The sequence below is a fragment of the Lissotriton helveticus genome, chromosome 10 (genome assembly GCF_964261635.1).
Source record: "Lissotriton helveticus chromosome 10, aLisHel1.1, whole genome shotgun sequence".
In the NCBI taxonomy this organism is placed as follows: Eukaryota; Metazoa; Chordata; class Amphibia; order Caudata; family Salamandridae; genus Lissotriton; species Lissotriton helveticus.
In genome coordinates, this window is record NC_136071.1 from 916,234,337 (window position 1) to 916,259,418 (window position 25,082).

The following is a 25,082-nucleotide window of genomic DNA, read 5'->3' on the forward strand; positions in this document are numbered from 1 at the left end:
CAGTTCATACCAATGATTAGAGTTGTCTATTAGGCTGGCTGATAACTCTAAATTTGGCAGGCAGAAGACCCTTGGTATGGCAGGTGTGAAGTACTCCACAATGCCAACTGACTTACCTCTGCTAAACTCTAAATCAGCTCCCTAGAAATACAATATTGCCCTTATTTTACTGAGGTAAATTCTCTCTTGTATTGAGTGAAATCACCACTTGCTACTGTTTTGTGTTTTATTTAGGTATTTTTGTAGATATTATTTGATTGAAAGTTCATAAAACTTTTGGCACTTTCAATCAAGTGCCACATGAATCAGTATTCATATGGAATATTTAAATAAAACATGTACATTAAATCATTTTACATTTTCTGGAAAACGTTTCCCAAATATCAGCTTTTCATTTCCGGGACACACAGTCATTTCTACCACAGCAAATCTTGTAATTGTTTTAAAAATAATTTGTCCTATGAAAAAAACTGGAATGACATTTCTACTATACCTCTCAGGTTGGTCTCCAAATACCAACTTCCAATATTCAACGTCACTCAAATGGAGAGACTATGTGGTCCGATGGGATGACTACAGCGAACCATGCCTCAGAGTAGCCACAGGTGAAGCTGCTGCTCCACCATCAGCAATGGAGAATCGTACCTGGCAGGAGTGATAGTGATTGCGCTGAGAAGAATTCTCTGTTTCTCAGCTGCCCGCAAACCCCCGAAAGATGCTGAAGACGTGAAGCGTTTGTTGGGCCCTTAAAGCGGATTCTCTCTTGAGGTGTAACGTTAGGCAGCCTCAGGAAACAGACGTGGACGCTAACGTCAAGAACTGATAGCGGAAGCGGGCGGTAACCGCTGTTACAAAATCAGCTGTGAAATCTCCTGGGGCAATCTTTCAACTGCTCTCCTGTGGTGTTTTTTTCGAGTTGCTTCGCGGTGCCAATTTACAAGGTGAGCTGCGGCCATTGGAATGCCAGCTTGCCTACCCCTGAGCTTATGGGTCTTTTGACTGTGTGGAGCTGAGTGTTGGCATTGTATCAGACTACAGAGTGCAGTAAGCTGAGTAGGAGCGGACGGAACCCCTGTAGAGCCGGGAGTCCTGTGAAGAGCTTGCTGAAAAAGTGCATGATTCAAGGTATGGAGGATTTAAAGGGGGCACCGAGAGATGAGAGGGATATAAGAGGGAGAAGGGGAGACTAGAAGAAAAATGGGAAAACCTCTGAAGCATTCCAATGCAGTCGCTAAAGTCGACTCTGCGGCCCGCCTCAAGGCCAAAACATGCTTAGCCCAGGCAAAAGAAACTGCACAGCCGCCAATAAGGAAAATACCACCAATTCCCTTGGCCTGGATGGCACCCTTGAGAGTTTGTAGGAGGAGGTGCCCCCTATAGCCTCCCCGGAACGAGGGGTACTGGTGGTAGATCAGACAAACGCTGCATTAAAACTGATAAAAGTCGCAGCTTCAACGTTTAAATTACAGCAGGATAATTCTTTACTCGATGGTCTTAAAAAAGGATTAAAAAGGGCAAAGGAATTTCCATTGTTTTTAAAGAAAGCAACTTTAGAACCCCCCTCTTTAAGTCCAACTACCAAAACGTCAAAAGGGCCTTCAGCAGTACCAGTGCCAGTGCTACCAGTATCATCAGACGATCTAACTATAAAAGACCAGGAGAGACCACAATGCCACCTGAAACCTGATCAGATTCAACTACTGTCCATAAGAAATGATTAGGCAGTTCTGGAGCCAGGTCAAGGTCTAAGTCAAGACAAGGTGGTTTCTCCAACACCATCAAGGCTTGTAGAAATTACTGTTTCCAGCTCAATACAGTCAAAGCTACTTGGAACTTCAGATAAAGGCAAAAAAAGACACCAGTAAATGTCCCTTTAAACCCTATGCTACCTCAACCTCAATTTCAGCCCCAACTCCAACTGCGGTCTCAGGGTCAACTGCTGACAGGGGGTTTACTGGTCCAGGAAGATTCTATGGTTGAAAATCTGAATCTGGGCATTACGGAATTACAATGTAACTCCAGCCAAAGATCGGAAACATCAGGAGTTTATCAGTTGGACATTAGAGACATCCTGAACTTAATATTGGAAGAGGTTCGGGAAATGAAAAAAAACCAAAAACAGGAGATTGCCTCCTTGCACCAATGGCTAGACAAAATTGAAGCTGCAATGACATGCTGCCCCATCAAACTCCAGAAAGCGGAAGCCAGAATTTCAGTACTAGAAGATCAAATGAATACGGTTATTGGGGAAGTAAAAGTGGCAGCAAAACACAAAAGCTATCTGGAGAACAAACTTGAGGAGCTCGAGAACCATTCTCAGAGGTCAAACCTCCGAATAGTGGGGGGCCCTGAAGGAATTGAAGGGTCTAAAAACCCTGCAATGGGTCAATTCCTTTATTAAACAGAAAGTTCTTCCGGAATTCGAAGGAGACCTTTTAATTACCAGGGCACGTCGAGTCCCAGCACATCCCTTCCCTAATTCTACGATACTACGAACAATCTTGCTGAATTTTGCAGACTTTCGTATTAAGGAGAGAATCCTAACGAAGGCAATCCAGCAGAAGCAGTTTTTTGTAAACGAAATCGCTAAATGTTGTATATTTTCTGATATGACTGCTGCTGCTGCGCGTAGAAGAAAATAATTTGTTAAGATTCTTCATTTGTTTAACGCCCATGGCGCCCAAGCATCAATTGCTCAACATTCTAAACTGCTGGTTTTAGTTAAGGGGAAGTTTTTCATGTTTTCTGATTTGGAGGAGGCTCAGGCCTTACTAAAAGAGATCTCGCGTGGATCCTGAGCTCTAGGGAATAGTATAAAATACCCTGGTCCCTCATACTTGAAAATGGGCTCTGCCCGCTCTTGGCGCTAACGTGTGTTCGCTATTAAGTAATTTTGACTGTTTCTTTTCCTTTGCTGGGGTCAGCGGGGTCGCCCATGGTGTAGTTAGATGACACTCAGGAGGTTAGATGGGTGGGACAAAATGTGCCTAGCGTGGCTAGTGTTTTTTTTTCACATTTCGAAGATGTGGTTTGGGAAGGGTTCACAGCAGGAAAAAGAGCAGGAGCAGAAGGATCTCTTAATAAACGAAAATACGGCTCTTTTATTATATGGTTGATATCATTCAACCCGCGAGTTTTGTTTTTCCAAGAGACACATTTAAAATCTAATTCTCCTAAATTATTTTTAACCAAGGTTTTTTCTAATATCTTTTTTGCATCCGCAGGCCTTGCAATGAGAGGAGTTGCCATCTATTTTTTTTAAAAAATACCCTGGGAATTTGTACAAGTTCAGAGGGATCCACAGGGGAGGTGGATATGGGTGGTAACAAAGTTGAAGGTGAGGACTTTAAACTTCGTAAACTATGATGGCCCTGTTTACGACGACACCTCAGGGTTGTTTAAAATCAATGAGCTTCTGAGGGGAGCCCCTGGGCAGAATATTATAGGAGGTGATTTTAACTTTATACAGGATTTAAGAAGGGACAATTCAAATAAAAAAAAAAAAAAACTTAAACCCAATACAAAAAAATGGTGGAGGCCATTAAACAAGAATATCAATTAATAAATCCTTGGCGAAATATAAATCCTGATAAAAAATGTTTTACTTGCTATTCACACCATTTTCAAACCGTGTCCCAAATTGATTTTTTTCTTACATCTAGATCTCTTCAGGTGTTAAAGGCAGATATTGGGTGTAACCCCTTTTCGGACCACGCATATATTGGGCTCAAACTCGTACTGGGGGGGTGTAGAGAGCGGCCCAGGTGGCAGCTGGACCGCCTCCTCCTCCAGGACCAAGATTGGGTGAAAAGCTTCAGAGAGTGGATCTCCGAATATTGTAAGATCAATGATAACACGTCAGAACCGTTTTCCGTATGGGGTGGGTACAAGGAGGCAGGACAAATAATTGCCTACTCGGCTTCCCAGTCAAATATTCAGAGGCTAAAAATAGCAGAATTACAAGCAGCGGTCGAGAAAGAGTATGCCTAGCAGATTTAGCTGCATCCTCATCATCTTGAGCAGGGTAGAAAAGCTCTGAGGGATTTTTTGGTTTTAGAAGGGATATGCAGTTCCCAAGTGTATCAACAAAGGGTCTATGAAGATAGCCGGCTAGTTGGTAAACTATTGGGTAACTCTAAAAGAAAAAAACAAGAAGCAGCTATAATATCAAAAGTGTTTGACCCTAGGACCGGATTAGAAGTTGCCAATGGCGATGAGATCCCACAGATTTTCCTAGAACATTTCCAGCAACTTTACCCTACCAAATATTCGGTGGGGGAGGAGTCGATTCAGGATTATTTCACGAAAGTGAATATTCACAGACTCTCAGATAGCGGATTAATCAATTAGGTTCGGATGTGGAGCCCGTTGAGATTTTGGCATCCATTAAAGCAACAGCCGGGGCCAAAGCATGTGGGGAGTCTGGCTTCCCCATTGAATATATGAAACTTTTTCAAAAGAATTAATCTCACCTCTGAAAAAATTATTTAATTATATTAAAAAGGGCGGTCTGGTACCCTTGTTTTTTAAAGAGGTGATAATTATGTCCTCTGTAAAAAAAGATAAAAATCCAACTCACGTTAATTCTTATAGGCCTATTAGTCTCCTAAATTCAGACTATAAGATTTTAATGAAGGTATGGGCCGAGCACTTTTTATTTGTCCCACAAGAGACAATCTACAGTGACCAGACTGGTTTTATAGCAGGAAGATTTATGGCAGCCAATACTGAGTTTTTAATACAGGCCTTGGATTACTTTAACACCAATTTTATTCCGGCCTGTATTATGATGGTCGATGCTGAGAAAGCATTTGACTTGGTAAATTGGAAAACTCTGTTCTTTGCCCTCGGTCAATTTGGCTTTCCTCCCCAGGTCATTACCATGCTACGTAATAGCTATCATGAGGCTTCAGCTCAGGTAGTAATAAACTTGAAACATGCAGGTATCGTAAAAATTAACCAGGGGACAAGACAAGGCTGTCAGCTTTCGTCATTGCTTTTTACCTTTTTTATAGAACCTTTGGTAATGAAAATGCGAAATAATGCTGCTATTCAACCTCCAATCTCTGGCATGGCTAAATGGAAACTTTTTTGCGGACGACATTATTTCCTATTTGAAGCCCAGCAAAGATAATTTGGAAATAGTATTGAGGGAATTTAGGAATTTTTAGCTAATTGGCGGCTATAAACTAAACTCTAACAAAACTGAAGTTTTAGCCCTCAACACAGATTTAAACTTTTCTCCATCTTGCCTGAGGGCACAAGCTGCAAAGCTAGATCCAATTAGATATCTGGGGATCTATGTGTCCAATCAATACCAACAGTTATATAAATTGAATTATTTAAGGATGAAAGAAAAAATTAAAAGACACTTTAGAACAGTAGCTTTTACTCCCTTTAACGTTAGTGGGAAGAGTGTCAATAATTAAGATGTCCATACTTCCGTTGCTTATATTTCTTTTTATTAATGTCCCAATAAAAATATATGTGTCTTTTTTTAAAGAAATGGAAACCCTGATCAGAGAGTTCGTCTGGGGGAAGAAAGTGCCAAGGGTTAAATTGACCGCATTACAATTATCGACTGCACAGGGGTGTTTATCTCTGCCTCATTTAAGAACCTATTATGAGGTCTCATTTTTAAACCTATTGGCGGGCTTGATGGGATCTACGTGTATTAGAGATAGCTTCGTTATTGACAAAATTGCACAAGAAACAGGATCTCAAACTCGAGTGTTTTTAAATACCTCCAAACTTTAAAAAAAACTAGATACAAGACGTTAAAGGACTACTCTTTTAGACTTCAGTCCTTTTTTAAAAAGATGGACTCCTCGGGTTTACAGTAATTGAGATTGGGAGAATGTACTAGCCTCCAGATTCGAGAAGGCCATATGAATAATTGGGAAGGTTGTGGGCTAGGGGAGTTAAGATATTTTTTTATTCAAAATAGGGTGATCTTCTGGCAGGAGGAAATGGCAAGGGCTGGGAGTCTAAGGAAACCTGCCTTTTTTGAATATCTTCAAATTGTTCATTTTTTTAAGAACACGAATGGCATTCTTGATGCTTCTAATAAACTTGTGGTAGCTCTCTATGGGGACAAAGTAAATGGTGTTGGGAATTGGTATCGCTTTCTACATCATCAGGGTCAATTACCCTTGATAGAGAATCATTTGGCAAGAATAGTCTGTGAGACACAATGCATTTTTTCCATTAATGAATGGGAAGCCTTATGCCACCTAGGAAGTAAATCCCTGAGCGCAGCTAACTTCAAAAGGATGGCCTTCCTATCACAATGGCTGGCCTATCTAACTCCAGAAGCACTAGAAAAAAGATATCCGGATGCAGAAATAAGGTGCTTCTGATAGAGCGCGCGAGGTCACCCAGCCAATGATTCCGCCGTTTCCGGCTTCAGGGCCCATATACTTCCAATTCACACTATTCATTGACAGGGCGACTTCACGGGCTGCTACCAATTGTGTGTGTTCCCTACTGTTATCACTTAGTGTACCCGACTTACCATCCACCGACACGGGTACCTATAACTTCAACGGATCAGGGGCCTAGCTGTAAAAGGAAAGGCAACAAATGCAAATTCAAATGACATTCAATACTGTTTGTAAAAGGACCACGGACAACTGGAAGTTTTAAAATGTTTATCTAAAGTTCGTTTTCGTCAAGCATTAAACTTACAAGAATAAGGCAGTCAATAACCAAGATAATGAAAAGTACATAACTATAGAGAAATAAAGTCAGGGTAACCATTTAAATGTAATTATGAGATAAAGAAAAATGGTATGCATTCAAGGCAAGGAGTTTTCAGACAGTTTAAGTAAGGCCGTTCTAGACCATATCAGAAAATGACAAACTGCAATGCAAAATATGATTTCCAAAAGGTAGGATAGCATAGGAACAATTTAAGAATATATGCACTTGACTTTATGATTCAATAGTTTGCGGCAAAAGCATGGAAAAATCAACATGTGCAAAGGTGTGTCTTTATTAAAGCAAAGACAGAAAATAGAAAGATGCAAGTTTAAAGAACTTAGAGCAGTATTTACCTAGACTGGTGTGGAAACCAAACCCTGGCCACGGGTCAGTTAAGGACAGGAAACCCTCAAGGAAGGATATCCCTCAAAGGACAGCAGGTGCAGAATGGACACCCAGGACAGGACAGGATACCCTCAGATTAGGAATCAGGACAGGACCTCAGGATAGGACAGCAAACCCTCAGGACAGGACCGCTCAGGACAGGACCGCACCCGCAGTTTGGAAGCAACGCCTGCGCTCCACCCTCTCTGCAGTTATCGATCAAGACCCCGATTGGGTCAGCGAACTCCCAGCAAAGTGCTTCGCCAGCACTTTAAGGTTCAGTAGAACCTTAGTCTATGGTCAATTTCGGACAGAGTGCTCTGCAGCGCTCTGTATCTTCAGTCACCTATTGAGTACGATGGGTCAGTGACAGGTCAGCTAAACCAGACAAGTCGGACAAATTCCCTAGGTGAACCCAGGGTAGATATACTGTTTTGGGACAGGGTACCACCCCCCAAATGTTGCAAAGTGTCAGAATCCCCAATTTCAATTGGTCCTAAGGTAGGATTTGGGTAATACACCAATCATAACACACTATTTGGATGCTTCATTTACATATCTGGGTACCGCCTAGCGAGATTGGGGTTCCCATGAGAAACTGCATAGAAATACAATAGATATATTACATTGTTTCGGAATAAGAACATGTGATTCCGTCCTGCTAGGGTTGCAGGTCAGTTCTCAGGAGCATCTTGCCCATCACTGCCAACTGGCGGTGTTCCATCAGCCAAGGTTGTCGGTGCCCCAGAAAGTCGCACATGCGTAGAAGGGACCTCCAAGATGGCTTTTGGTGCAGTTAGACCCCCATTCCCCGCGGTACATGAAAAGTAAGCGAAAACAAATTAATACATAAAAATAACATTATGAAAACACATCACAGGGTTTGTACTTTCAACTTATCACTATAAAATATACTTATGCAACCTAAATGTTAGCTACATATAACAGACACAAGAGCAGTGGCACGAGCAGTACCACGTTACTGGCAAAGCTATGTATTACGCATGCGCATAAATTTCCCTCCAAACCTGCAGACACGTCAGGACACGTGAGTGTGACTGACGCATGCGCAGTAACTAAATACAAGCGGCGGCCATGTTAAACGACTCGAGTAAATTATTTTAGTAAAACACATATGCAAGCATCAAGAAACCTTGTTCAAACATAAAATAACGTTAGTAAAACGTACATGTGATTACCTTGTTACACATAAACGAGGTTCATGAATACAGCAAGTCGCAAAATATGCGAAGCTTTGCTTCATCAATCCCCTCTTTGATGATATTTACTATCATCACAAAATTTTAATGGAACCAGATGCCAACTTTCTTTCACACTTTGTACAACTCTATCTCTTCCAGCAATTTCTCCAGTTTTTCCCTTTCAGTTTTGGTAGGGTGAGAATTCTTCACCTTTTTATAGATCTGATTATTCACTTCCTCCAATTCGAGCTCATCCACACTTCGTTTCACCCCTCTTGCATTCACTTCATGCTTTCTGGTGTGCTTACGGCATTTACAACAGACAAATATGAAAAATAGGATGAGACCTATAATTCCAATTGGCATCAGTACTTTAAACAATAAGCCTTTACCTATACTAGCGAACCAATGACCTACATTTGAGAGACCATCTACCAGTCTCTTCCAGGCACTATCAACCTCGAGTGGTTTGAGTTCCTTTGCCAAATTAGTAATGTTTTTCACGTATCTTTTGAGCTGCACACCTTTGTCCGGAATATAAGTGCAACAATGTTGCGCCTTCAACATCCGGCAGACTCCGCCCTCTTTCGCCAATAAGGTATCAAGAGCAAGTCGATTCTGCAAAACCATTGATCTGATCGCAACCATTTCGGTATTGACCAGCAGAAATCCATGAGCTGTCTCAGTCGACAACACATCCACTATAGTGGACAATTTGCAAATTCTGTGAGTGTTCAGAACCACTCCCACTCCAGGTATCAGTGCACTGAAAATACTACCCATAATCTCACCTATACTTTCTCTTTTACTACGCACTAAGCCATTAGTATTTTCACTGCTTCCAGCAACTCCATTCACATGGTATATTTTCGGGAAGACAATGCCAAAATAGCAACTTCCATACCAGTGATCCGGCAATTTGAAATAAGCCTTGTCCCCACAAATATAATAAATTCCAGGAAACACAGGCTCTGACCCATTTTTGAAACCCCAACCTCCAATTACCTTGTAATTATGTTCGCATTCACTGGAACCAATGAAAATGTTAATATAATAGCTAGTCTTCTCGCGGTGAAGACATAGCTTGCCTTTCTTTTCAAAATCCAGCAACAGAGCAGGACCCGCCCCACCAGTTGAGGTGCCTTCCATGTTCTCTGCCCACCTTGGCCTTTTCTGACTTTTGTCATTAGCCTTCTTTTGTATTTTAATTCTCCTTTTCTCTGCCATGTTTAGGAACATCTTTTCCTGCTCATGCAAAGAACAAGTCAAGTTATCTCTGTGTGCTTCACCTATGTCAATATCACCAATAGTCAGGAAATAGTCTCCCATATATCGTATCACGTCACTTTTGGTATGTACAGGATTCAAGTTCCCACGTATAGGAAGCTCAGAAAAGATCACGTCATTATTAGAGTAATAGTACTGTAACGGTCCTCTTTTGTAAAATAAACTAGCTAAAATGCTACAGGAAATTCCGTATGTCAGCGGTAAGTGATGGTATGTCACGCCTTCAGCTACAGAGGTAGGTAGCTTCATGCAGACATAGCAATCTTCAATTTCCATAGTCTCTACATAGTGTATTAATAAGTTTGCGAAAACATTTAAGCGTGTCCTGTTTTTAATTCTATGATAATGTAGTTCTCCCTCATCTGATGCTTCTAAGTCTTGTTTTGTTTGTCTCAGTGCTCTCTCATGTCTAGCTACACTCTGTGTTGTCAGCTCTTCACTGTCAGTATTTACAATTTCAGTAGGGACAATATTAGTATCTTTGCTTACAGCAAAGGGAATGAAAATTGTTAGTCCTATCCGGAGTAATATCAGGACAACTATACTACAGACACATACCTTGCAGCAAGTTTTGCAACCGCTGCGACTAGGTCTACCATTCACATTTGAATCAGACATTTTGGCTTAGAAGAAGTTTCTCAACCCCTCTTTGTGTCTCTACACAAGTATCTTACTTTGTGCAAATTCACGGTGGCTCTTCTTCCTCTTCGTCAGAGTACTCAGGGACGGGCTCTCCGTCGCTTACGTCAGTGATATCGAGATCTTCAAGTTCTTCTAACACAAGTGTCCATTCAGGTGACTTGTACTTTTTGTTTTGTCTCTTTATCCGATCACTCCTTCTTTTGGAAGTGTCTTCTGGTTGTTCTGCTATGCGAGCACTTCTCCTTTCTTCTGCACGTTTTTCTTCTACTGTTTTTATTCTCAGTCTCAATTTCTTTATGTATCTAGGCTCAAGATGCTTTCTTTTCTTAAGTCTTTTTGTTGGTACTTGAACTTCGTTCCCTTCTCTTGCCCTTTTGTTCTCATTAACTGTTGGCAATTCTGTCTCAGTTTCTTCTTCTTCTATCTGACTAATTCCAGGGCTAGCATCCGTTTCTTCTGCCTGGGTACTAATCTGGCCTTGTTCAGGTAAATTGTGTGTTTGCTCTTCAAGTGTCTCTGACTCTGTTTCCTGAACACGTTCTTCTAATTCTATCTGATCCTGTTCAAGCACTTCGATCTCTGGACTTTCTTCTGCTCGAACTATTACACTATGTCTAGTCTGTCCCTTCCCGATATCAGGAGTCAGTGGAGGAGTATCAAACACTTGCTCTGTATCCTTCACCTGTTCAGTATCGGGCACTTGCTCTGTATCATTCACTTGTTCTGTATCAATCACGTGCTCTGTCCCTGTCTGACCTTCTCCTTCCTCAGTTTTGATGTGAATCTCAAGATCCTGAGGCTCTTCGCCTGTGCCTTGCTTTTCCTCTCTAGTCCACTCTCTACCTTCCCAAAGTCTCTCACTTGTTCGAATGGGGTCTTCAGTGAGATCAATCAAGGGAATCCACTCCTCTGGCCATATGCTCGGCAGCTCGTCTTCAGCTACTTCTGGCTCAGTTTCTTTGACCCCTTCAGCAGGCTGGGCTCCTGGTAGTTCGTTGTCAACTATTCTTGGGCCAACGTCTGCTGATTCTGTAGCTCGACTGGTACTGGGCTGTACGTCGTCAGCTACTTCTGGTCTGGCTCCTGCAGAGTCCTCAGCTGGACGTCCTTCTGCTTCAGGCACCTCGTCTGGTGGTACCTTCTGGGTGTGGCTGGCGTGTATCCAACGTGGAACCCCTGCACACTTGACTGCTGTGGTAGTAACCAGAATCACCTGACGTTTTTCTCCCCACCTTGGCTCCAGGCAGCTCTTCCGAGTATGCTTCTTTATCTTCACCCAGTCCCCCGGGACCAGTTTGTGGAGAGGAGTCGTTGGATTGAGGATGGCGTCTTCTCCGATCTGGCGAGAGATAGAACGCACTTGGTCACCCAATCTCTTGCAGTATTCAAGCACCAAATCATCAGTAATACTCAACAGTTTGCTTCCTGGCACCCATGCTTGTCTCATCACTCTTCCCATAATGATTTCATGGGGACTTAGGCCTGTCTTGCGATCAGGAATACTTCTGAGTCCCATCAGAACCAGGGGCAGGGCCTTCACCCAGGTCAATTTCGTTGCATCACACAGTTTTGCTAGTCTGTTCTTGATAGTTCCATTTATTTGTTCCACTACTCCAGAAGCCTCTGAACGGTAGGCACAATGAAGCTTTTGTGAAATTCCAAAGGCCTTACAGAGTTCGTCGATCACTGCATTCTGAAAATGTGAGCCTTGATCTGATTCAATAGTGACTGGAACCCCGAACCTAGGTATCAGTTCTTTTAATAAACACTTAGCTACTGTTTTTGCGTCATTTTGGGGAGTAGGGAAAGCTTCCACCCATTTTGAAAATAAACAGACCATGACAAGGACATATCGCTTCCCTTCACAACGGGGCATAGTGATGAAATCAACCTGTATCCTTACAAAGGGACCCCCAGACCTCCCAATTTTCCCCAGTTCCACCACAGTCCTCTTCCCTGGGTTCATCTTTTGACATGACAGGCACCTCTGGCAGAGGGACTCTGCTACTTTCCTGAACTTTTTACTGTACCAAGTCTGTTGGAACACTAGAATCATGGCGTCCCTACCAATGTGTGATCCTTCATGTATCAACCTCGCCATTGTGCTAAGTAGGTGTCTAGGCAACACAGGCATACCAGTTGGACCTAAAATGACACCATCCACACGTCTTGGTCTACACCCATCGTCCTTCCACTTCTCTCTTTCTTGCCAAGGTGCCGCCTGCTGCCACTCTTTCACTTCATCCCATGTAGGAACTTCTTCAAACACCTGAAGTTGGCAGCTGGTTCCTGGCCCCCCTCGTTTTGGATTTACGATATACCGATCTCTTGCGCACCATTGGGCCACTCGATCAGCATAATCGTTTCCCAGTGATACCTTGTCCATGCTCTTCTTATGAGCAGCACATTTTACCACTGCCAGTTCCTTTGGTAACTGGATTGCCTCTAAAAGGTCCTGAACAACCTTTCCATTTCGAATAGGGGTACCTGATGAAGTCAGGAACTCCCTCTGTAGCCACAACTGGCCGAAGTCATGCACAACCCCATAACAGTACTGACTGTCAGTATACACTGTTATGCGCAGGTTCTTCCCAATTTGGCAAGCTTTTATCATAGCAATCAATTCGGCTACTTGTGCAGACTTTATATGATATAGGTAACCTGCTTCCTCAATTTTCTCTAAGGAGACTACCGCATAGGCAGCACTCAGACCTCCTTGTTCATGCCTTAGACATGAACCATCTACAAATAATTCTTTGTCATGCTCAGGCAATGGCGTTTCTTTTATGTCTGGGCGTGGCTTAGTGTTGAATTCTGTTAAGTCTATGCAATCATGTTCATCATCCACCCCCCCCTCCATATCCTTTGGGTCGGGAAGTAAGGTGGCTGGGTTCAGAATACTGCACCTAACAATGTTTACATTTGCAGCACCCACAAGAATCCTCTCATATTTAGTCAGCCGACTAGGGGTGAGATACTGAGTTTTTGTTCTGGTCAACAAAATTACCACTCCATGTGGGACATACACAGTTACCGGATGTCCCATGACAATGGACTCACTCTGCTCTAAACTTGCGCAGGTAGCAGCTACTGCTTTCAGACAACCTGGTAATCCAGCAGCCACTGGATCCAGGGTGGCAGAGAAATATGCCACAGGCCTTCTCGTTGTGCCATGATCTTGTGTCAGGACCGACAATGCACAATTATCACGAGTGTCACAGAACAGGGCAAATTCTTTGGAATAGTCTGGCATTCCCAATGCAGGGGCTGTACACAGACAATCTCGCAGTTTCGTGAAGGCTGTTAAGCTTTCATCATCCCATTCTACAACATCTGGAGTTCCTCTCTTGGTCATTTTTATCAAGGGCCTAGCTAGGACTGCAAATCCCAGAATCCACTGCCTGCAGTATCCTATCACACCCAGGAACATTCTGATCTCTTTCTGAGTACGGGGTAACTGCATCTTTTGTATTATTCTCACTCTTTCTGACGTCACTTTCCTGACCCCTTTCTCTATCTGGTGCCCCAGATATTTCACTGATTTTGCACAGAACTGTAATTTGTCAGGGGCCACTTTATGTCCTTTCTCACTCAGATGATTCAGGAGGGCAATGGTGTCAATCACACAATCCCTATGACTTTTAGACGCCACCAAGAGGTCGTCTATGTATTGCACTAAGACAGAGTTTCCAGGTAAGACCAAAGTTTCCAAACATTTTTTCAAGATCTGATTAAAGATAGAGGGGCTCTCTGTGTACCCTTGAGGGACCCTGTTCCAGCAATACACGTGACCATTGAAGGCAAATGAGAAAAGAAATTTGCTATCTGGATGCAAGGGAATGGAAAAGAATGCATGACACAGGTCTATCACTGTAAACCACTCAGCATCCCAGGGAATCTGATACAGAATCACTGCTGGATTCGGGACAATAGGGCAGCAGGGGACTACTATCTTGTTGATTTTTCGTAGATCCTGCACCACTCTGTACTTGCCAATAGGCTTTTTAATGCCCATAATCGGGGAGTTACATGGGCTACTCATTACTTCCTGTATGATGTTTCCTTCTAGCAATTTCTGTATTTCCAGAGTAACACCAGCTTTCACTTCTGCATTCATTCCGTAGGGTTTAGTATTGGGGTATACTGCATTGTCCTTGATGGCTATCTGTATGGGGTCCACATTTTTCATTAACCCTACATCTTTCCCAGTAAAGTCCCACACCTCTGGCTTCACTGCTTCTTGGAGTTCTTTCGGTAAATCCTGCATGGTCATTCGTTTAATTTCCGAGTCAGGGCGGACTAACATTATTTTATAAATGCCGTCTTCATCTGGGGTCTGAATTTCAACACCCTTTGGTGTGCAAAAGATGGTACAGTTCATTTTGCACAGCAAATCACGTCCCAGCAAGTTCACTGGACTGGTGTCGCAAACGACAAATCTATGCATTTCCTTAAAGTTTCCGATTGATATTTCCATGGGCTTGGTAACAGGAGTACTAATTAGTTGATTAGATACACCCACTACTTGGATGGCTTCTCCCGAGAGGGGTAGGTTTGGAACGTCCACTGTTCTCACAGTAGAACGGGTAGCGCCAGTGTCCAACAGAAAGGTGACATCATTCCCGTCAACCTTTCCTTCAATGTATGGTCCGGACTGGTCTACCGGCAAGGAGGCGCCAAGTACGCACTCCTCGTCCTCCCCTCTCAGGCCCCGTCAGTACTGGTCATCACAAAGGAAGGTATCATTTAATAGATACTGCGAAGTTGCTGCATTTCTGTTCTCATTGCTTTCCCAGACTTCTATCTCATCTCCCTCTGCTTGTTTTCCCTTGTATACCTGCTTTGGTGCGCGAGGCACCTGCACTGTCTTTACCTGTGGTTGAGTCTTTCTTGGTCTTTCTTTCTGCGTCTGTGGAGTTAAATCAGGTGTTTTGGGGTTATCATCGGGCAAGTAAGGACACTCGTTACGCCAGTGTCCAATTTCGCCGCACTGATGGCAGGGAAATTTTTTCATAGCCTCCTCCCTGCTCATTCTTGGCCGGGGCTTACTTCCTCCCCCACCCCCAGGACCTTCGTTCTTAGCATTTTTGACCATTGTACTCAACTGCTTTTCCTGCTGTTCTGCGAGCTTCACCTGAGCCCACATCACTTTCTCCTTGAGAGCCTTTTTCTTTTCTGCCATTTCGTCCTCGCAGTACTTTGCGTACCGCAGGACCTCGTCTACCTTTTTGGTATGCCAACAGATTTTATTATCTTTTATCCACTGACAAATTTCAGGCCTTAAACCGTTTACAAACCTGTAAATGAAATGCGTCATATCCTTCATTTCGATGTTATCTATACCACTGTATGTTTTAAACACCTGCAACAACCTTTCATAATAGGAGTGCACTGTCTCCTCTCTTTCCTGCGTTGTTCTATCTATCCTGGTCCAATCAGTTTCCTTTGCTGGCACCTTGTTTTTCAAATGCTGAATCACTTGTTCATATTTTTTCATCACTTCAATTGACGGCTCCCCTGTGGCGGAGTCCCTCGGGTACTCCTCACTAGGCCAACCTATGCCTATCTTACACTCGGTCCATAGATCGACCGGGACCACAATATCGAAAAACCCATCCAGGTCTTTCCACAGACATTTTTGCACCTTTACGAACCTTTCCACTTGCCGGTACCATTCAACCGGCTTCTCGCGCAGTTTCGGGAAATCGTTAGTAAAGGACACAATATCCTGTCTGGACCATGGAACGTGCACATACCTCCCACCTGGTACCTCACGCATGGGGCATAATGTTTCAGGCTTGTCTACTTCTCTTAAAGGGAACTCAGGGGTAGCTTGTCTGGATCGAGCCTCATCTTTCTTTCTTGCCCACCTGCTTCTCCACCTTTCCACATCTCCCCATTTTTGCAAAACTGCAAGCAACTCTTTAATCTGTACCTTCTTCCCTGACACATTCAGGTTCTCTAAATCCTTGTCTGAGAATTCAGCTCTGTAAGGCTTTTGTAAGGGCTTGGATCTTGAAATATCTACCCCCATACTAGCTGCGGTGTCTGTCAGCTTTTCGTGGAGCACCCTGGTACTTCTGGTAAGGCTTTTACACATGAACAGCAATTCTTCTTCAGAATAGGTGTTTAATCTGTCTAACCCCACATTTCCTGCCATCAATTCCTCTATTTATACCCTCAGCTTGTAGAGGTCTAAAGGTTTCGTTTGCGGAGCCTGTTTTTCTAAATCACGACTCCAACTTTCAATCTCTTCCGGAGTTACCAAGGAAACACTCCTAGTCCCTGTTGCTGATTCTAATTTAATTTCTTTCGCATCAAAAGGATTATGCCTTTTCTGCACTCCCTTTCCGGTCTGTTTGTTTGGTAGATCCAAGAACACCACTTCGGACTCGCACTCACTGGACTGATCGTCTATCAGTAGGGGCTCTTGCCTCGGTGGAGCCATTATCGGGTTCATAACTGGAGGGTTCGAACTTCCTTGACTATTCCCATACATCGGGACTACTGGTCCGATCGTTACCGGAATAGTCAAAGCTTCAGGACTGGTATTTAACTGGGAGATCTTCTGAATTATTTCTGTCCTCTGTCTAGCTAGGACTTCTTGCTCCCTTTCATCTAGTACTCTTCCTAATGTCCGGTCAGGTATCATCTGTGGGGTCAGGTGAGGGGTAAGACTCGGGGCAGTAGGATGCGTTTCACTTGGTCCTCCGCCATAATTTGGTTTTGGGAACAAAGTTCCTGTGCCAAATGACCTACGCTCTTCCCCATATGGAGGCTGCAAAAAGGGTACTCCTGAACTTACTGGCTTTTCTTCGTTTTCATACAGAGGTCTGGGAAAAAATGTTCTTTCACGGGAATATTTTTCCTCTGAGCTCTCGGGCATTCTAGGATATATATTGCGTACCTCTGCTGGTCCGGGGTTCTCAAAATAGGGCAACACCTGGCCACCTTCCCCCCTACTCAGGGATCTGTCCTCCTCTTTAATAGATGGACGCTGGGGATTCTCTCCTGCACTGGAAGGTCGGGCTCCCTCATTATAAGAAGGCGGACTTCTCGTAAAGATGTCATCTAACAATTCATCGTCCGACTCCCCAAGGGCCCCCCAATGCTTACTCTTTTCTGTCTTTTTCTCTCCCCCAGAAGGGTTACCTGCTGGCATCATGGGAAACAGACCCTCAACAATCATGCTCTGCCTCCACTGTTTCATCCTCTTATCCCTGGTCTCTTGTTTCAGCCTTGGATACCACTTGGTCAGACCTTTGTCCATTCGGGGTTTCTCCCTTTCGAAAGCCTCAATTTCCCATTCCTCTAATGCCTCATACTGCGTTAGTCTCGGTCTGGGATGTAATTCATTCATTCGGGTTCTCAAATTAAATAAAATCCTACTATTGAAAGTACCGTCTAACGGAAAAGCCAATATTCCGTCATCTTTTGTGTACTTTACCCAATTCTCCAACCACACACAGGTGTTGTACCCTCGGTCAAACATCATGAATGAGGCGGGAGTATTCGGGGGCGGGATAGTAACGCCCTCTCTAGACTTAATCGGTTTGTCCGTTTTGAAGTAATTCTTTACCCTACTTACAAGGGACATTTTTCTCTTTGCTCCGTACATAATATCGTATCTATTAGCTTTCCACTGATCCCTTTCAAACCCTTGGTTTCTTGGATCGGGTCTAGTCTCTGGACAATACGAGTGCCACATACGATTTTTACGTTTAACTCTGTTTACAAATTCACCTCCAATCAGAACGCGTCTTGCAATTCTGTGCGACCAATGGGTGCACGTGTTCAAAATGATTTCAGCCAATGGGTGCGCGGCCCCTTCGTGAGACTGTTCTCACGCTCAGGCGCTTCACCCCTCCTTTACAATTCCAGCCCCGCTACCCGCCCGCTGCTTCTACCAATCCCAGCGCGGCACGGAGTGACGTCAGAGGCGCTTCGCGACTGACTCCCTCCCTTCACAAGGTAACGGAAACTTTCTTTCCTTTTAAAGTGCTCAGTACTTGGTTATTTTACAACAAATACACATTCGCCACAGTGCTCAAGTGTCTAGACAGGATAGCTTTGTTTTACTGCAAGTAAACTACTTCCATTTACTTTTCACGCGCTGCGGGTAGATCTCTTCCGCCTACCCTTCACTCTAGCATCGGTGAACCTGTTATTCCCCTAAACTCATCCACTTCTCCGGGATATATCCGAGTCTAAGGTTTCCCAGCGGACCCCTCTGCTTTCCCCCTAGCTCCGAGGAACCTGCTACTCTTCCGATGTGACCCTTACTAGGTTACGCCACTATGGGAAGTTTGCCAATGAACCTCGTTACTGACATTTATTCACACATGTATTCAGAAAACCCTAGTTAGTGCTTCCCGGTTATCCTAACCTGCACCTAACTTTCCTTAAGCCTGTGACCTCAGGACAATGGATTCTATTCACCACTTGCCCTTTCAATTCCCCGGGGAGTTCGGACAACACAATACGAGACGGTTTACAAATGCATGGATTAATACATATAACAATATAAGAACAAGAATAATAATGAAAAAACAATTCATTGATTTCAGCAGCGTATTCACAAGAGAGTGATCGGTCCTCTCGGAACAGCCGCTCTTATAGCAGCATTAATGTACTAGCAGCTACCGACTTAACTAGTCTAACTAGTCCTACCTAACCTTTAGCTAGTCCCTAACCATCCTCTGATCTACCAGAAAACTGATAGAGCGCGCGAGGTCACCCAGCCAATGATTCCGCCGTTTCCGGCTTCAGGGCCCATATACTTCCAATTCACACTATTCATTGACAGGGCGACTTCACGGGCTGCTACCAATTGTGTGTGTTCCCTACTGTTATCACTTAGTGTACCCGACTTACCATCCACCGACACGGGTACCTATAACTTCAACGGATCAGGGGCCTAGCTGTAAAAGGAAAGGCAACAAATGCAAATTCAAATGACATTCAATACTGTTTGTAAAAGGACCACGGACAACTGGAAGTTTTAAAATGTTTATCTAAAGTTCGTTTTCGTCAAGCATTAAACTTACAAGAATAAGGCAGTCAATAACCAAGATAATGAAAAGTACATAACTATAGAGAAATAAAGTCAGGGTAACCATTTAAATGTAATTATGAGATAAAGAAAAATGGTATGCATTCAAGGCAAGGAGTTTTCAGACAGTTTAAGTAAGGCCGTTCTAGACCATATCAGAAAATGACAAACTGCAATGCAAAATATGATTTCCAAAAGGTAGGATAGCATAGGAACAATTTAAGAATATATGCACTTGACTTTATGATTCAATAGTTTGCGGAAAAGCATGGAAAAATCAACATGTGCAAAGGTGTGTCTTTATTAAAGCAAAGACAGAAAATAGAAAGATGCAAGTTTAAAGAACTTAGAGCAGTATTTACCTAGACTGGTGTGGAAACCAAACCCTGGCCACGGGTCAGTTAAGGACAGGAAACCCTCAAGGAAGGATATCCCTCAAAGGACAGCAGGTGCAGAATGGACACCCAGGACAGGACAGGATACCCTCAGATTAGGAATCAGAACAGGACCTCAGGATAGGATAGCAAACCCTCAGGACAGGACCGCTCAGGACAGGACCGCACCCGCAGTTTGGAAGCAACGCCTGCGCTCCACCCTCTCTGCAGTTATCGATCAAGACCCCGATTGGGTCAGCGAACTCCCAGCAAAGTGCTTCGCCAGCACCTTAAGGTTCAGTAGAACCTTAGTCTATGGTCAATTTCGGACAGAGTGCTCTGCAGCGCTCTGTATCTTCAGTCACCTATTGAGTACGATGGGTCAGTGACAGGTCAGCTAAACCAGACAAGTCGGACAAATTCCCTAGGTGAACCCAGGGTAGATATACTGTTTTGGGACAGGGTACCACCCCCCAAATGTTGCAAAGTGTCAGAATCCCCAATTTCAATTGGTCCTAAGGTAGGATTTGGGTAATACACCAATCATAACACACTATTTGGATGCTTCATTTACATATCTGGGTACCGCCTAGCGAGATTGGGGTTCCCATGAGAAACTGCATAGAAATACAATAGATATATTACATTGTTTCGGAATAAGAACATGTGATTCCGTCCTGCTAGGGTTGCAGGTCAGTTCTCAGGAGCATCTTGCCCATCACTGCCAACTGGCGGTGTTCCATCAGCCAAGGTTGTCGGTGCCCCAGAAAGTCGCACATGCGTAGAAGGGACCTCCAAGATGGCTTTTGGTGCAGTTAGACCCCCATTCCCCGCGGTACATGAAAAGTAAGCGAAAACAAATTAATACATAAAAATAACATTATGAAAACACATCACAGGGTTTGTACTTTCAACTTATCACTATAAAATATACTTATGCAACCTAAATGTTAGCTACATATAACAGACACAAGAGCAGTGGCACGAGCAGTACCACGTTACTGGCAAAGCTATGTATTACGCATGCGCATAAATTTCCCTCCAAACCTGCAGACACGTCAGGACACGTGAGTGTGACTGACGCATGCGCAGTAACTAAATACAAGCGGCGGCCATGTTAAACGACTCGAGTAAATTATTTTAGTAAAACACATATGCAAGCATCAAGAAACCTTGTTCAAACATAAAATAACGTTAGTAAAACGTACATGTGATTACCTTGTTACACATAAACGAGGTTCATGAATACAGCAAGTCGCAAAATATGCGAAGCTTTGCTTCATCACTTCCGCTGTCAGGTGGATGGAGAGGGGGGCTCGCACTATATGTTTTTTTAATTGTCCATGGTTGAGGCCCTTTTGGGGGGCAATTTTTTCAGATTTAGATCAGGCTATCGGGAAGAGAGTTGAGCTTGAGGCTGAGGCTGCCCTGTTCGGACTATGTACAGACAGAACAATTTTAACAGAGGCCGAAGAAGTTGTTCTATTTATTTCTTGTACTGTAGCCTGTTCTTTAATTCTTCAAAATTCGGAATCTAGGGATGTCCCCTCTCATCTGAAATGATTTAATAAAATGAAAAGGACTCGAGATTTTGAAGAAGCATATGCAAGACGGGTGGGAGCCACTAGGAAATCTAATAAAAATTTGAAGTTTTTAAGCAATTTAAAAAACTTAAAGGAGGGATAATATCACTCATTATTGATTTTGACATTTTAGCAGTTTTGTGATAAAAGCACTAGCACTTTGTCTTTGCCACTGCACTTTACTACACGTTTTGCACATTGTTAACTTGTAACTACTACTGATGTTATATCAATTAGCTGCTACAGCCATACTTTTTAAGAATTTGTCATGGAAAGAAGAAGCTATTTGGTTTGTGTTAAAATGGATTTTATGATTGTTTCGATCTTAATATGTATATCATGTTCTTAATGCTCTGCTCAATAAAAAATATAATTAAAAAAACACTCAAATGTAGTATTGCACCAAAGGGACCGAACCCGCCTTACATGTTGAAGTACCACAGTAACAGCCTAGAGATTCTCATTATAAACATGTTATAGCTACCAATTTCAGGAATACCTATCTTCTGCCAAGGATCCAGTCTGAAGTCATAGGAGACCACCATATTCAAAATACTACCATACCTGAGTCTCAAATGGCACATGCCACAATAATTCATGGATGCTGGCAGTATTCTAAGGAAGGCCATTTTATACCGTGGCTAGCTTTATCTCCGAGAGCCAAAGACTGCTCACAATATGCCAATGAAGACTACATTATGGCTCAGTGATTATGATGCTTAAAATGCCCACAGTGTGCCAAGGAAAGCTGTCCTCCAGGAACAACATGGTGGTCGAAACACACACAATATGCAATGAGAGGCTCTCCCCAAATTTATCAGTGTCACTTCTCTACTTCTTCTTTGAATCACCTAGTTTTCTCTGATTCTCTCACGATCATTTTCCCATTATTATACTCTTCTAAATATCCATCTCCCAATCGCCACTGCCTCAATGGGTTCCCCTTTTCGCTCCAAATTACTGTTGTTTTTTTTAAACACATTTTATTGAGTTTTAAAACAGTCATACAGCGATAATAGACTTCCGATTACAATTGTGATGAATCGACACTCTTAGCCATAAGAGTCAGGTACTTCCTGTTGTGGAGTGGGAATTGCTTCGGGTGCTCCAAGCCCATCTCCAGCAACCCCCTACTTATTGGTGAAACCATATAATATGTTATTAGTCCACGGAGTTCTCTATCATTAGTCCTTGTGACCTCTGTTCAATTATGAACCCTTCCACAACTAACCCCCTCCCTCCCCATCCCCCAGGTGTGTCACGTATAATACATCTTTGGGTTCTGCTCAGCGCCATGATGCTCCTTGCAGTGATAATAGAGCTTTACAAGTTCTAATTACATTACAATCAGCTTTGTATCTTTTTACACCAGGGTTGTGATATGCTTAGCTCGTCCTTCTGCTATAGTGGGTCTACATCACTGGGTCATCAGCCTGGGGGCAACTAACTTGGTGTGCTCATGTCAACATTTGGCAACCAGACGAATTTTAGAGTGAGGGGTTCAATCTGCATTGTCTGGGGCCTACTCTATTGAGGTGTCATCCCTCTCCTCCTCTGGGCGCTTTAGAAGCTCCACCAATGCAACCCATGCTCTGGCTGTTTCCAGTGATTTCCGACTCCCAGTCCGACTCCAAATTCCTGTTCATGCCTCATTTCTCATCCTTGTGTTCTTGGTGTGCTTTTGACCACACTCCTACGTTAGTCTTTCTCTTTTCTGTTTCTTTGTATTTTCCTCCTGTCTCCTTCTCAGCTGTCCGAGTCTCAGACTTCATCTCTTCTCCCTGCTTATCCTGTGTAAAGGCAGGGAAGCAATAGATCCACAGGAACTATGAGACCTCGCCTGCCTCTTTGACACAGGATGCAGACAATAAGCCATGGATGTCAAGGCGAAAGGGGAATAGGATAAGAGAACAAGCTGCCAAGACACAGAAGATGTGGATGATTCTTCTGTGTTGCATCATCTGTCGCTGGTGTATTGAGGATCTGCAGATGACGTTTAGTCTAAAGAATGGTTCCTATGAATACATAACAAACTCTCAATTTCAAACTTCACCTCCTATCACATATCACTTCACTTTACCTTTAGGCCTTTCCATACCTGTTCCCTGCTCTCGTCTAGCCCCGTGTTTGTTCACTCTGAAAATTACTTGGAAACCCTAAAGGTAAAAGGCACATTACTATGTATTGTGAACTGTTCCCATTAGCTACCCTGTATCGTGAAGTCTAGTTCCCACCCCTAAACCTGCCTGAGTCCCTGTGGCTCTTGAATGTGATTATTAGACTTTGGATCTTTTGTGTGAAGGATACCTGGTGTATGAATATGTCCCAACATTTCTCTCATAATTCTATTTTCTTTTATTCATTACTGTTTCTTCTTCTCAGGCCGTCTATGCAATTGCTGCTTTCTTTTTTGTGCCACTCTCCATATTTCATACTTCTAGCGAATTAACATTTTCTATCCTCCATTATTTTTGTTCTTATCCCTTGCATTGCAAATCAAACTTTATTTCGAATACTTCCTATCTTGCTTTTGTCATTCATTCTTTTATTTCTTTGTCTGCTTATTTTGACGTTTAATTTGTCCTCTTTTCGAGGCAAGATTGCGGTCATGCCACGGACCGAGTGAGACAGGCTGTGGACTCTCCCTTCTTTTAACCCATTGGTCTCAACCTCCTGGCGACTAATGAAGCGAGGGACGTCGCATGAACGCTGTTAGAATATTTGGGCATGTTGTGGCTCTGGTTTTACCTGCATCAGAAGGGATCTCTACAATTTCCGCAAGCTGTGTTTCACCGTGGCTCACTTGCATACTGGTGGAGCCCCGGAGCACTTGATTTCCGACGGCGGCGCAAGACAGAGGCAGCGGCTGTCGCTCAGACAGAGGGCTCGCTGGAAAACCCGGAGCGTGCAGGTGGCAATGGCGCCCAAAAACGCCAGCAAAGATCCTAAGACTCGGGCGGCTGCCACAGCCAAATTCCCCCCTGCACATGTAGATGCTTCAGCAATGGACGAGGTGGCACTGTTGGTGTACGACAGGATAAGGTTATATCTCCTTCAGGAGGCACACGGACTGGTGATGGCACCACAGCAAAACTGAAAGTTCCAGGGATCTTTAAAAAGATGCAACTGGAAGGTAAGAGCCTGGATACTGTTTCTTACTTACTTAATGACTCTGAGCCCAGAACCAAACAAAACCTTTTATTTTCATCAGTACAGCAAGGTGCAACAGGGGTAACAGTGAAGGGTGAAATTATGTCTGTGCCAGATTTAGGTTGCAGCAGCGAAGGAGCTGGATTAGACATTAGTCTAAATGAAATACCCTTCGGGGGAATCACAATATTAATGTCAATGTCGAGGTGCAAAATGAATCCGCCGAATTATTAGAGGCACCTGAAATAACGGTTTTATCTCATCAGACACCAGTTGTTGCAGTTAATCTTCAGGGGGGGCTGCCCTCATTATTGGCTTGCGGGAATCCTGGAGAGTACAACGAGAAATGAGGGCTAGTATGGAAAGTCTTGGTAAAGATGTGATTAACGATGTTGACTCTGCGGATTCGGGTGGAAAATTCTATTCAATGTCAGAGCCATCAAACTCTTCGGATAATAAGAGTGTTGAAGGTGATTGGGCAGATGATAGAAGTGTTACTAGCTCCGTTCTACAGGATGATGATAAAACAAGTTTGGATGTCTCAGCTGATAAAGGAACGGTGCGGAAAGCAAGGGAAGTCTCCAAATCAGCCTCTAAGGAAATACCCGATAAAGCTGGGACATTAGTGTGGGACTACTCATTTTCACTGCAACTTGGGGAGATGAATGGTGGGCCGGGTAGCTGCATTAGAGCAATCGGAGAGACC

General features: G+C 43.4%; 1 protein-coding gene across 1 annotated transcript in view; it reads left to right on the forward strand.

Moving 5' to 3' along the window:
- The window catches only part of LOC144784640 (macrophage mannose receptor 1-like), a 765,034-nt gene that overhangs the window by 353,176 nt on the left and 386,776 nt on the right, over window positions 1-25,082 (forward strand). The window lies entirely within an intron of this gene.